The sequence below is a fragment of the Lissotriton helveticus genome, chromosome 4_1 (genome assembly GCF_964261635.1).
Source record: "Lissotriton helveticus chromosome 4_1, aLisHel1.1, whole genome shotgun sequence".
NCBI lineage: Eukaryota > Metazoa > Chordata > Amphibia > Caudata > Salamandridae > Lissotriton > Lissotriton helveticus.
Genome location: NC_136063.1, coordinates 1,055,880,974 through 1,055,894,572, shown reverse-complemented (window position 1 = coordinate 1,055,894,572; position 13,599 = coordinate 1,055,880,974). Strand labels below are relative to the sequence as shown.

At 43.5% G+C, this 13,599-nt stretch overlaps 1 pseudogene; it reads left to right on the top strand.

Moving 5' to 3' along the window:
- The first annotated feature begins 253 nt into the window (after window positions 1-253).
- The window catches only part of LOC144828107 (uncharacterized), a 54,408-nt pseudogene continuing 41,062 nt past the window's right edge, over window positions 254-13,599 (top strand).

Here is a 13,599-nt window from a genome sequence, read left to right as displayed (position 1 = left end):
GTAACATTTCTCCTGTTGACGGCAGTGCATTTCACCCTGAGTCTCAAGAGTTGGTTGACCATCTTGGTGAGCCTATGTTTAATCCTTCTCTTATCCACTATCCCAATTCAACTGAATGGTTTCCTACTGAGCACTTTGTGGAGTATGTTTCCTTTTATTTGTGCAATGCTCTTGATTAATCCACTAAAAATAAATTAAAATCAGCCCTTTCCGTCCTAATTTTATTACTAACACTCCCATTATTTAGCCCAATATGCTTATGTTCTTTTCAAAATTTGGCAAAGATCCTAAAAAAAGTGGTGGATAGAGCTTGGTCTAATTGCCAAGATAGATTATTGGATTTCGTGGGTCCTCTCACCAGAATTTTGGATTTGGCAGAAGAAGCCAAGATTGAGGGCACTCTTATTGACCCTGATACCCTTTCTAATTGGACCCAATGTGTGATTTGTATTTTAGGCAATACCAATGCCCATATTTCCTTGGAAAGAAGGAAACGTCTTCTTTTAAAAATAGATCCTAAACTAGTCTCCTTAGCTTCCAAATAAGAGGGCCCTGCTGCTAAAGGTTTATTGTTTGGTGACTCTTTCATTAAGGAGTTAAGCAAATATGTTGCCACCTTCACTACAATGGACAAAACTCAAACTTCCACCAAAATGATTTTTTCCCCTCTGGTTTTTGCACGGGCCGGTAAAGATCTGAGCCGCTTTGCCGGACACTCTTTCAATAGAGGCTCCTTTAACCAGCATGGTCAAACGGACTCGTTCTCAGGATATAAACCCCAGTTCTACCCACGTCTCAACAGAGGTTTCTGGTTCAGAGGCTCCAGGAACAATGGAGAACAATTCTCCGCTAAGTCTTTTCAATTCTGGCCTTCCTCCTGTAGGAGGCAGATTGGCTCTATTCCTAAGTTTGTGGGTTTCCCTTTCCACAGATATCTGGGTTCTTCAAGCGGTTCAAGGGTATTTAATAGAGTTCTACGATTCCCCAACCCAACCCAATTTTTTCTTCCTCTTCCTTTACAGTTCTCTCAGGAGCAAGACATTCTTATACACAAGGAGATTCCTTGTTTTCCAAACAAGCGATCCAGCAATGTCCCTTACATCCTTTTGGATTTCTCAGCAACATTTTCCTTGTTCAGAAAAAGAACAAGAAGTTTTGTTTAGCCCTGAAATTAAGGGAATTCAACAACTTTGTAATTTATTGCCATTTCAAAATAGAAACAATCTTACATCTAAGAGACATCCTCATCCAAAATGATTGGTTGGTCAGACTAGACTGGCAGGACACTTATTTGACAATTCCCATCCATCCTTCTCATCGAAAATGTCTCCAATTTCAATGAAATATTCTTTTTACCATTACAAGGTTCTTCCATTTGGCCTTTCTTCAGCTACTTGGTGCTTCACCAAGCTTCTTCATCTATTTATTTATTTATTTATTACTGACATTTATTGAGCGCGAACGAATACCCGTAGGCGTCTCGGCGCTAGACTAATCAGATGTCTTTCCCCAGAGCTTAAAAACTAAGGCAGGTCGCTAAGCCGTGTCACTGGTTAAACAGCCAAGTCTTTAATCTCTTTCGAAACTGCAGGAGTGAGGGACTGGTTCTGATGTGTTGTGGCAGGGTATTCCATATTTTAGGAGCCGCAACTGAGAAGCGGCGATCGCCCTAGGAGACTGTTTTAGATCGCGGAACCACTAATTGGTTAAGAGTTATGAATCGGAGCTGTCTGGTCGGTTTATAGGGAATGAGCTGGTCCTTGAGGGGGCGCGGTCCTTGGTCGTGAAATGCCTTATAGACTATGCAGAGTGATTTAAACTTGATCCTGTTTTGGATCGTCAGCCAGTGGTATGTCCGTATGGTATCAGCGATGGGTGCGAACTTAGGTGTTCCAGACAATAGACGTGCTGCTGCATTCTGTATTGTCTGCAGCTATGTTGTTACCCTGGTTTGTGAATTTAGAAAAAGTGCATTGCAATAGTCTAAGGATGATAAAACCAAGGAGCTGACCAGTGTTTTGGCAGCAGCATCCGACAGAAAAGGGGTGATTTTCCTTATCATTCTGAGTTTATAATGGGCTGTGGCCGCTACTTTGTTCACATGTGTCATAAAATTAAGATGATCATCGAAGGTTACTCCCAGGTTCCTGACCTTGGGGGTTGGGCTCGGAGGGGTGCCGAAGGCTGGTGGCCACCAGGTTGCCGACCAGATCGGGGAGAGGGGTCCAAAAATGACCACCTCTGTTTTATCAGAATTGAGCTTCAGGCAGTTACCTGCCATCCACTCTCCAATAGCCATCATTCCATTTTGGAAGCGTTCTGCCACCTCCAGCCCGTCACCTTTAATGGCCAACACCAATTGCGTGTCATCTGCGTATGAGGTTAGGCTCATCCCGTATGCTTTGATTACACTAGCAAGGTCCGAAACATAGATGTTAAATAGTGTCGGACTAAGGGATGAGCCTTGAGGGACCCCACACGGTAGTGACAGTTTGGCTGATTGGCAAGGCCCCAGTGTGACCGCCTGCGTTCTATCGGCCAGGAAGGAGGAGAGCAAGTCTCTCGCAGTGTGGTGAACGCCCATCCTTCCGACACGGTCGACCAAGGTCTTGTGGTCGACCGTGTCGAAGGCTGCCGAGAGATCTAGCAATACAAATAATGCTGTCCCTCCCTGGTCACGGATGATTCTGATGTCATCTGCCGCTTTGATAAGGGCGGTTTCCGTACCATGATACTTACGGAAACCAAACTGTGTATCATCTAATAGATGATTTTTCTCTAAATGCTCTGATAACTGCTGGTTCATAGCTTTTTCCGTCACTTTAGCTAAGAAAGGGAGGCTTGCTATGGGCCTGTAGTTCTTTAATTCCTCCTTATCTAGCCTAGGTTTCTTCAGCAGAGGCTTAACCAGTGTGTTTTTTAATGAATCTGGATATGTCCCTGAACTCAGTATCGTATTACAAACAAGAATGATGACCGGAATAGTTGTGTCCAGCACCATAGCAAGTACTGAGGTAGGGCAGGGGTCCAAAACCGATCCCGTTTTGATAGACACCACAATGGCCTTAGTTTGATCAGTGGTCAGAGATTTAAAACTAGTTAAGGTGTTTCCTGAGTACATGTGGGGGGGGAGGCTCTGTTGAAATTAGTCGTTGAGGTAAAAGCTTGGTATATATCATTTACCTTGGAGAAGAAGAACTCGGACAGTGCGTCGCAGAGTGATTGTGACGGAGCAGGATTGAGCTCTGGAGTATTACCAGATAAAGTTTTAGTGATGTCAAACAGTTGCCTGCTGGAGTTTTTAGCTTTTTCATTCAGTGGTGGCCTTTCTCAGAGCTCAAGGTGTTCGGCTCATCTATTCTCGTCATGGCTCAAGACAAAGATCTCCTGTTAGTACACGTTCTGCTTTGTCAGAATCTTCTTTCTCATTTAGATTTTCTGGTAAATCTACAAAAGTCCGTCCTGTTGCCAACCCAACAACTAGAATTTCTCTGTTTTCTCATCAATACTTCACAGTCAATTCTCCAACTTCCTCCTCACATAGTAGCTCTGATCAAAAAGGAGATCCGCCATTCCCCTCTCTCTTCCGACACTCTCCCTAAGAGCTCTTGCCTAATTAGTTGGTCTCTTGGCCTTCTCCATTCAAGCCATTTTTCCAGGCTCTCTTCATTATATGGGCCTTCAACACTTTAAGATATGTCACCTTCTCAGAGGTCTGGCCTATTCAGATTCCATTTCCGTTGATCAAGAATCCAAAGACGCTTGGATCAGGAGAATGATTTTTTTCTGCTGCCCCAGATCTTGTATTAGAATCTGATGCAGGTCGGACAGGTTGGTTACATGTCAACAGTTTAGAGATGCTTGCAGGTTACTTTGCCATCCAGTCCTTTACAAAAAACTGAGTCAGTTGCACCATTCTTCTTCGCATGGACAATCTGACTGTTGTCAGATATATCAATCATCTCGGAGGTAAGAAGATCAAAGATTCTTGCAGATCTATCCAGACACCTTTGAGAATTTTGTCTTCAACACAATTTGTCGGTACAGGCAGTTTACCTCCCAGGAAAGATGAACGTGGTAGCAGACTGGTACTCCCGCCACCTGCAAGATGCAGCGACTGGAGGCTGCATTCTTCAGTGTTAAGTCATCTTTCTTCTATATTCGGAGCAATGTCAATAGATCTTTTTGCTTTCCATCTCAATTCTCATCTCCCTTCCTTCTTCAGTTGGAGACCAGACCCGTTGGCCCTAGGTAGAGATGCTTTTCTCCAAACTTGGCCTCAGTCTCTTCGATATGCCTTTCCAACCTTTCTTCTTATTGCTCAAGTTTTGGCTCATGTTCGTAGACAGCAATCCTCTCTAGTCTTGATAACTCTGTTTTGGCAAGCCTAGCCCTGGTATCCTTCCCTTCTGGAGCTGGCCTTGGATTTAACAGTTTGGATTCCTCCTTTCCCGGACATTCTTCTCAACTCTTTCGGTCATCAACACAACATGATTATAGATGGATCCCTGTCTCTGATCGCTTGGAGGATTTCGGGTCATCCTGGAGAACCCCAGGAATTTTGGAGGAAGCTATCGGTCTCATACAACAATCATTTGCGCCTGGTACCTCAAGGATTTTTAAATCAGCCTGGTGTGCCTGGTGTTTGGACAGGAATTCCAATCCCGTTTTAGCCCATATCACTTTAGTTGTTAACTTTTTAGCTAACTTAGCAGCTCAAGGCAAAGCTTATCATACCATCAATACATATAGATGCGCCATCTCTGCAGAACATATACATGTAGGTGGAAGACCTATTGGTGAACATCCTTTGGTGTGTCGTCTCCTAAAAGGAATAAGACATTCTAAACCTCCTGCCCCCAGATACAATTCAATGTAGGATGTCAAGTTGGTTCTTCAATTTTTAATTTCATGGCTCGATAATGTTTTATTCTCTCTTAAGCGACTGTCTGCTAAGCTTACTATGCTTCTGTGCTTGATCTCTGTGAAAGGTGTTTCTGGTGTGAAAGCCTTGGGTGCAAATTTTTTCTGTTTTTCTCCCATAGGTGTCTCCTTTCAAGTATTCAGATGTACAAAAACTAATTTATCTTCTATTCTCTATCCCTTTTTTTCTCCTCAACCAAAATTGTGTGTGGCTAACTGTTGAAAGACTTATTTGTCTCGCACTGCAAACGTAAGATCTTCGTCTTCTCCTCAATTACTAATTTCTTTTAAAAAACCTAACAAATCTGTTTCTTCTCCTACTTTAGCTCATTGGATTAAATGGATTATGTCTCTTTCTGGAGTTGACGTTTCATCTTTTGGAGCTCATTCCACCCGAGGGGCTATGGCCTCTGGAGCTTTTTGGGCTGAGGCTTGTTTGCATGATGTCCTTAAATCTGCAGATTGGTCTAATGTTGGTTTATAACCTTTTATTGTAAACCTATTTCTCATGTTTCAGATGCTGTGATTGCAATGCTTTAAACTTGCATAATAGGAGCCTCCGTGTTTTGTAATAAAATTGAGATTTTCCTAGCCTTGGTGTCAGAAAGGCTAGATTGTATTAAAGACACGGAGGCAAGTATTATCCCCCCTCTATTTTGTTTAACCCTCCCATTTTATTTTGCAGTGCCTACTCCTTCCTCCGGTTCCTCAACTTAACCAAGAAGAACGTTCTGTTCAATTACGAATCCTGGAGTTTTGTGCAGGATCTCTCTACATAGACTAACGTCTCTTTTCTCCATATTTCTTGGAATGTTTTTTGGACTTTTCTATTATGTTAATTGTTTTGTTCACTATTTTTTCCTTTATTGTTACTCTTATTTAACTTTCGCATCAAGAAAAGGAGACTTGTTATTCGTAGTCAACATAATTAAGGGAGCTTTTGTCATTTGATTAGTTCTCCCTTTATGATGTGAATTCGTAGTTTTTCATTGCAATGTACTTCTTGCTTGGCTGCTGTTTTAATAAAGCAAGAAATTACTGCATAATACTCGCCTCCATGTCTTTAATAAAATGTAAGCTTTCTGACACCAAGGCTAGGAAAATCTCAATTAAGATTACATTGAATAATTAATAATAGTGTCCAAACAATCAGCTCATTAAAGGAAACATGCACTGATAAGAAGCTGTGCACACACAGGACAATACCAAATACTCTGCTCTCCAAACTGTGTCCATGCCTGAATAAGTAAGTTATGGAATATTGAGCAATGGTGCTGTCACAGTTTTCTTCTGATGTCCAACGTGTGGTATGGCCTGGCTTGGTCCCTGGCTGGAACTGGCCGGCAGGCACAGGTGGAGTAGGGTACATTGGCAGGTGAGAGTGCTTCTGGAATTGGTAGTCAGTCAGGCTTGGCTATTTGGGGGCTGGGTCCAGGTTTGTAGTGACCATTCAATTTTGTGGTATATACCTCATTATTTGGACTGTTAGCTTATACAAGCTGCTGCACAGTTGTGAGGCTGGTATTGGTGTACCTCTCTGGAGTCAGTTTCCCTTTCTCATCTGTAGTGTAGTTGGGACTGGTAAGTGGGGTGCAGTGTGCGAGATCAGGCTGGTAAAATGGTACGCACAGCATTTCATCAAATTGGCATAGCCACTTATACCTTTAACTGCTATCCAAAGTTGTGTTGTCAGTCTAGTGCTGCTATGTAATGTTACCACTACATATGCAGATTATTAGCCATGTGTGCTGCTTTCTCTCCCCTGGAGTGGTGCATGCCTGGGGCTAAGAGAGGCCTCTGTCTGATGTAGGGCCAATTGGCGACAAAGACTCTTTACGTGGGCAGAAGAGTCCAGTCAGCGGCATGCCAATGGAGACCAGGCAGAACAGACCTCAGAAGTCAGGACTGGTCCAGAGTCTCACACTCAGGCCAAAGCGGAGCAATACTGATAGCGCCATTGTGGCTGGAAAGTGTGTGGACCTGAGAGCACTATTTGTCCAGCTCACAGTCCAGCATGGTGAGGTTCAGGCCAGTTAGGGTAAGAAATGCCAATCTGAATCAGGCCTAGGTGACCTAGTCCAGTTTGCAGCAGTGCAGGTACGCACTACAGTTTAGCAGTGTGACGCTACTCTAGACCAGACGTGGCTGATTGCAAATTCCTGTGCTGTAGAGAATTGGGTAGAGGTATTTTGCATACCCAGAGCAGTCCTCTGTGTAGTCTTCTTAGAGGTGAGTAAGCCACTGAAAGTTCAAGCTAGGCTCGACTCAGATGCCTGGCTCTGAGGTCCACTTGGAACCTCGAGCCCAAAATGAGCCAAGCTTTCCCAGGAAGCTTAGTGGCTTAGGGCCTGATTACGAGTTTAGCGATGTGGCAGCGGTTGACGAATCTTCGCGAAATTTTCAAAACTGGTGGGGCGCTCCAGTCCGCTCCTACCCTAAAAGTCTTGGGATGATTCGTGAAGCTGGGGCTGAGAAAACAGGGGGTCCCAAAACGTGTTTTCCCCAAGCAATTTTCCATAGGTATCGTTCATTGCAGCTACAGCCCGAATGGCTGAAGGGAATTACACCAAATTTGGCAAAGTTGTAGTCCTTGGTTCAGACTCGTGCCTTTTGCTTATATGGTGTAAATCTGTTCAGTAGTTCCTGAGAAAATTACAATTAAAAGTACATATATATCTATGGCCTCGGTGGATGCGCAGATTATAAGCGCACCGTCCCGATGACGCGCAGAATGCTGATTGGCTGTCAAGTGGTTGTCAACATTCGAAACCAGGAAGTGTTGGCAGCCATGTTGCGCCTCAAGTGTTTAAAACGTATAAAGGGGGCATGTAAGAAATATTTTGATCATCTAGATCTGCTTAGGGAGTCCCGACAAGTTTTTTTTTTCTTTCTTTAAATACAGAGAAATGTGCGGTGGGTGCATGGATCCGCTGTAAAAAAAATAAAAACGAAGCGCGGGCTCCTGTGCTTGTTTAAAAATTAGCTACCTGGGAAGGATAAATCCCGGGGTCTAAAATATAGCATTTGAAGCGGGGTCAAAGAAAAAAGGGGGTCCCAAAACGTGTTTTCCTCATGCAATTTTCCATTAGAATCGTTCATCACGGCTACTTCCCGAATGGCTGAACGGAATTACACCAAATTAAGCAAAGTGGTAGTCCGTGGTTCAGACTCGTGACTTTTGCTTAAATGGTGTAAATCTGTTCAGTAGTTCCTGTGAAAATTACAATTAAAAATACATATATATCTATGACCTCGGTGGATCCGCGCATCTTGCACGCACTCTAATCACACCTTCCCGATCACGCGCTGAATGCTAATTGGCTGTCAAGTGGTTGTCAATATTCGAAACCAGGAAGTGTTGGTAGCCATTTTGTGCCTCGGTAGAAGCGAGGATGTAAAAAATAGTGGGACTAGTGTTTAAAACATATAAAGGGGGCATGTAAATAATATTTTGATCACCTAGACCTGCTTAGGGGGTCCCAGAAGGACCCCTAGGGTTCCAAAAAAAATCTTTTTGGGGGGGGGGGGGAAACTGAGAAATGTGTGTTGGGTGCATGGATCCGCTGTAATAAAAATGAAAAGAAAGCAGGGGCTCCTGTGCTTGTTTAAAAATTAGCTACCTGGGAGGACCAAATCCTGGGGTCTAAAATATCACATTTGATGGGGGTTCAGAGGGGCCCTGTAGCCCGGGGATCGCCATTCCTCGGTGCTACAAAATAAATGGGTGAGGGAGCTCAAAGGTCGGTCTAAGCCCCGGGGATTATCACCCTCCGGGGCTTTTTATATTTTGAGAGGGGGGCTGCGTGGTCTGCATTCTGGAGCATTCGAAAGCCTTGGGGAACACCACCCCCCAGCAGCGGCTCCTGCTGTGTCTCGGGGTGTCTACCCCCGGGACACTGCTGTTTGCTATGGCAGGGCGGGAGTTGAGGTTCCCGCTGTTTCATAGTAAGCTTGAGGATATATTAGGAAGTGCCATTTCATCACAATTTTTTTAAAAAGCCAAAAATGCGGTTAAAATTATATCGCCCTATTTACTAGGCGACGCTAAGATGCATTAATGCATGTTAGCAGCCGGTTTGCTAAGGGCTCGCTTTGTATCTCCAGTGAGTTGCAATATAGGTGTTCTCAGTGGCAAGGTAGGTGTTTCTATGAGAATATAAAAAGGAAGAGGGAGGCATGACAATAGCGTTGAATTTACAAGGCGGCCCTGGTTTTGAGGACCGATAGGTAAACTCTCGCTAATTGCGTTCATGTCGGATCCTAACATCTGTTCTGAAGTAGACTTATGCATATTTAATTAGCGATTTGGCAGATTTACAAGTTCCTTGCGTCAGTATTGCATAACATTTAACATGGGAAATGTGACGCGCAAGTGGTGCAAGGGGCTTGTTAATCTGCTACACAGTGTTCTGTCTTAGTTTGCTTTCCTTTCTGTCATGTAGAGGATCCTGGGTAAATATAACAGTTTCTGTACAGCCAGTACTTTTCAACCCTACCCCCAAACTGCTTACTGCCTGTTACCATAGTAAAGGTTCATGGAACACTTAAGTGAGCACACAGGTTAGAAGTTCACCACACAATGTTGCTAATCGAAACAGTTACTGTGCTGTAGTTTTAAAACATTTCGATAGGAACCGTTAGTCACAGCTATAGACTCTGGTAAAGAGCTGGTAAAGAGTTAGCCTCAGTATTGTACTTCTAGTTATAAACATCATTTTTATTTTTAAATGTTTTTTAAGCATATGATTATCATACTAAATAATAGTGAAATGTTGTCAGAAAAAGAAGACATATATACTTTTTTTTATTAACTTAAAACAACAATAAATAACTAGAAACATAACTTTAAGATAACATTATCATAAATAACTAGAAACATAACTTTAACAAAACAATATATTAAACAAAATGTGATATGGACTCCAATAGAAGTAGGGTAGGTAATCTGCAAAACAAAAATGAAAATAAGTGTTTAAAATTAGATCGATGTGACTGAAGGAGGTCAAAGATTACAAGTTAAGATAATACTTGGCAATATTTGTTAATTTGCATGTCTGCAGTGTGCCTGATACATTCCACCTCTCTTATAGGCCCGCGTTCAAGAGGTGTCTGTACGGAAGTACCTATTGCGACAGATTTACAGTATGGACCAACAGGTCTTAAAAATGATTCAGAGATGAGACAGAATTAGGTGAGACATCACGTCATAATACAGGACAATATTGATTCTTTTCAACGCATTTAATCTGAGGTATTGTGTATCTAGGCTGCTCTGCTTACCTTGTGTAAACACTGTGACGAACAGAGTTCACAACTTCAACTCAACTTTGGTTCTACACTGCAGACTATTAAATTCAGCCTTGAATTGTTTTATCGGCAGAGTGGACAGCAGCGTCCATAACTTTAAAAGAGAAAAAGAAACAATGTGAGAGAGAGGGAGAGAGAGAAAGAGGGAACAAGTATTTGCAATGCAATAGGTCTCGCATTAGGAAGGTTTGAGCTATTGGTATTGTAAATGACAATTTTTTTATTTATGTGTTGGTTTTCAAAATAGCGAAATTAATAGCTTTGTCGTTTACAATGCCAATAGTTTTAACTTTCGCGAATGTGACACCTATAGCATTTGTACTGCAATATGTGTTGTATTTACGTAACTTAGATGTATTGATATTACAAATAACAATGGTTTTTATTTTTTTTAAATAATCAATACTTAAATAAAAGTTATTGTAATTTATAATGGCAATAGCTTAAACTTTTGTAAATGACTTTTGTGAAGATTGTGTTCAGTGTATTTGATTGTGATGAAAATCCAAGAACAGAAGTGAAATATTAACATCTTTTTGTGATATTTGTAATAAAGCTTGAAACATTGAGAGAACATATTTGAACCAGTTGTTGTTGAATGGTTGCACAGATTGATGCTGTGGTGACGCTGAGTGATGTTGTGGTGGCGACGAGTGATGCTGTGGCGTTCAGTGATGCTGTGGTAACGCATAGTGATGTTGTGGTGCCCCTGAGTGATGCTGTGGTGGTGCTGAGTGATGCTGTGGTGATGCGATAGATAGATAGATAGTGGGAGGGCGATATATAGAAAGAGGGAGGGCGATAGATAGATAGAGTGAGGGCAATAGATAGGTAGATAGATAGATAGATAGATAGATAGATAGATAGATAGATAGATAGATAGATAGATAGAGGGCGATAGATAGACAGAGGGAGGGAGGGCGATAGATAGAGGGAGGGTGATAGATAGATAGATAGATAGACAGATAGATAGATAGATAGATAGATAGATAGATAGATAGATAGATAGATAGATAGATAGATAGTGATAGAAAGATAGATAGATAGATAGATAGATAGATAGACAGATAGACAGACAGATGTACAGACAGATAGACAGACAAGACAGATAAGACAGATAAGATAGATAAGACAGATAGATAGAGTTAGGGTGATAGATAGATAGAGTGGGGCCATAGATAGATAGATAGATAGATAGATAGATAGATAGATAGATAGATAGATGGTTGTGTGTGTGGGGGGGTTATGTGTGTGGGGGGTTGTGTGTGTGGGGGTTGTGTGTGTGGGGGGGTTGTGTGTGTGTGTGGGGTTGTGTGTGTGTGGAGGGTTTTGTGTTTGGCGGATTGTGTATGTGGGGGGTTGTGTGGGGGGGTTGTGTAGGGGGGTGGGTGTGTGTGGGGGGTTGTGTGTATGGGGGGGTGTGTGTGTGTGGGTGGGTGTGTGTGTGTGTGTGGGTGTGTGTGGGGGGTTGGGTATGTGGGGGGGTTGTGTGTGGGGTTGTTTGGTTGAGTGTGGTTGTGTGTGCTTGTGGTTTTGTGTGTGTGGTTGTGTGTGTGTATGGTTGTGTGTGTGTGGGGGATTGTGTGTGGGGTTGTATGTGTGTGGGGTTGTGTGTGTGTGTGTGTGGGGTTGTGTGTGTGGGTGGGTTGTGAGTACGGGGGGTTGTGTGTGTGGTGTTGTGTGTGTGTGGGGGTTGTGTATTGGCGTTGTGTGTGGGGGGTTGTGAGTGTGGGGGGTTGTGTGTGGATTGTGTGTGGGGGAGGTGTGTGTGTGGGGGTTGTGTGTGTGGGGGGTTGTGTGTGTGGGGTGTGTGTGGGTGTGTGTGTGTGGGGTGTGTGGGTGTGTGTGTGGAGATGTGTGTGTGAGGGGTCTGGGTGTGTGTGTGTGTGAGGTTGTGTGTGTGTGGGGGGTTATATGTTTCTGGGGTTGTGTGTGGGGGGGTTGTGTGCGTGGGGGTTGTGTGTGGGGGGTTGTGTGTGTAGGGTGTGTGAAGTTTGTGTGTGGGGGTTTGTGTGTGTGGGATTGTGTGTGGGGTATGTGTGTGGGGGGGTGTGTGTGGTGGTGTGTGGGGGGGGGTTGTGTGTGGGGTTGTGTGTGGGGGGAGTTGTGTGTGTGGGGTTGTGTGTGTGTGTGTGGGAGGTTGTGTGTGGGGGGTTTGTGTATGGGGGGTTGTGTGTGTGGGCGTTGTGTGTGTAGGGGGTTGTGTGTGTGTGGGGTGGGTGTGGGTGTGTGTGTCGGGGTGTATGTGGGGGTGGGGGTGTGAGGGGTCTGGGTGTGTGTGTGTGTGGGGGGGTTGTCTGTGTATGGGGTTGTGTGTGTGGGGGGGTTGTGTGGGGGGTTGTGTGTGTAGCTATACATAACAATAAGAACCGCGGTGCATACAAAAAAGGAGGAATAATAATAAAAGTTCGGCTGATAGCATCAAGGTTACTTACATGACTTAAATTGACTGATTTTGCTGTGTTTTAAACCGATGTAAGGTTCTTCTTCTGCTGTGGATAGAAAACTCATTCCATAGCTCAAGCACTAATTAAATTGAATGCATGTGGGATGAAGCATAAGGTCTCGGAATATATAAAATAAGTAGCAATTGAGCGAAGAGTTTGAGAGGGAGTGTTTTATGAAACTGAAAAATGGTGGAGCCAGTTTGTGAACACATTTAAACACAATACTGACGAAGTGAGACTTAAATTGAAGAAGCACAGGTAGCCGGTAAAGTAGAGCAAAATGCGTGCGGTATGCGGAAGCGAGAGTAACTCGATTACAGGAGTGTTTTTTATTATTTTGATTGGATCAGTGCTACATTTGGGAGACCAACTAAAGCAGGGCGCAGTAAAGGTGAACAAATTACACGGAGAGAGATGTGGGCTTGGAGAAAAGCCTGAAGTACGGGAGGCTGCGAGCTCCTCGTTATCACAGATGATCCCAGGGAGACATGTCCGGGTGGAGCAAAAAACAAAAGCTCTCGGCATTGCTGTGGCGGGGGGGGGAGCGGGAGTGCATTCCTTTGAAGTCTGATGCGTGGGCAGGGGAGTGGCAGCCTTTGAAGTCTGATGCCGAGGCACAGACAAATGGTGGTGTAAGGTCTCGGAATATATAAAAGAAGTAGCAATAGAGCGAAAAGTTTGAGAGCGAGTGTTTTATGAAACTAAAAAATGGTGGAGCAAGTTTGTGAACACATTAAACACAATACAGACTAAGTGAGACTTAAATTGAAGAAGCACAGGTAGCCGGTAAAGTAGAGCAAAATGCCTGCGGTATGCAGAAGCGAGAGTAACTCGATCACAGGAGTTTTAATTAGTTATTTAGATTGGATCAGTGCTACATTGCAGGGCGCAGTAAAGGTGAACAAATTACACAGAGAGAGAT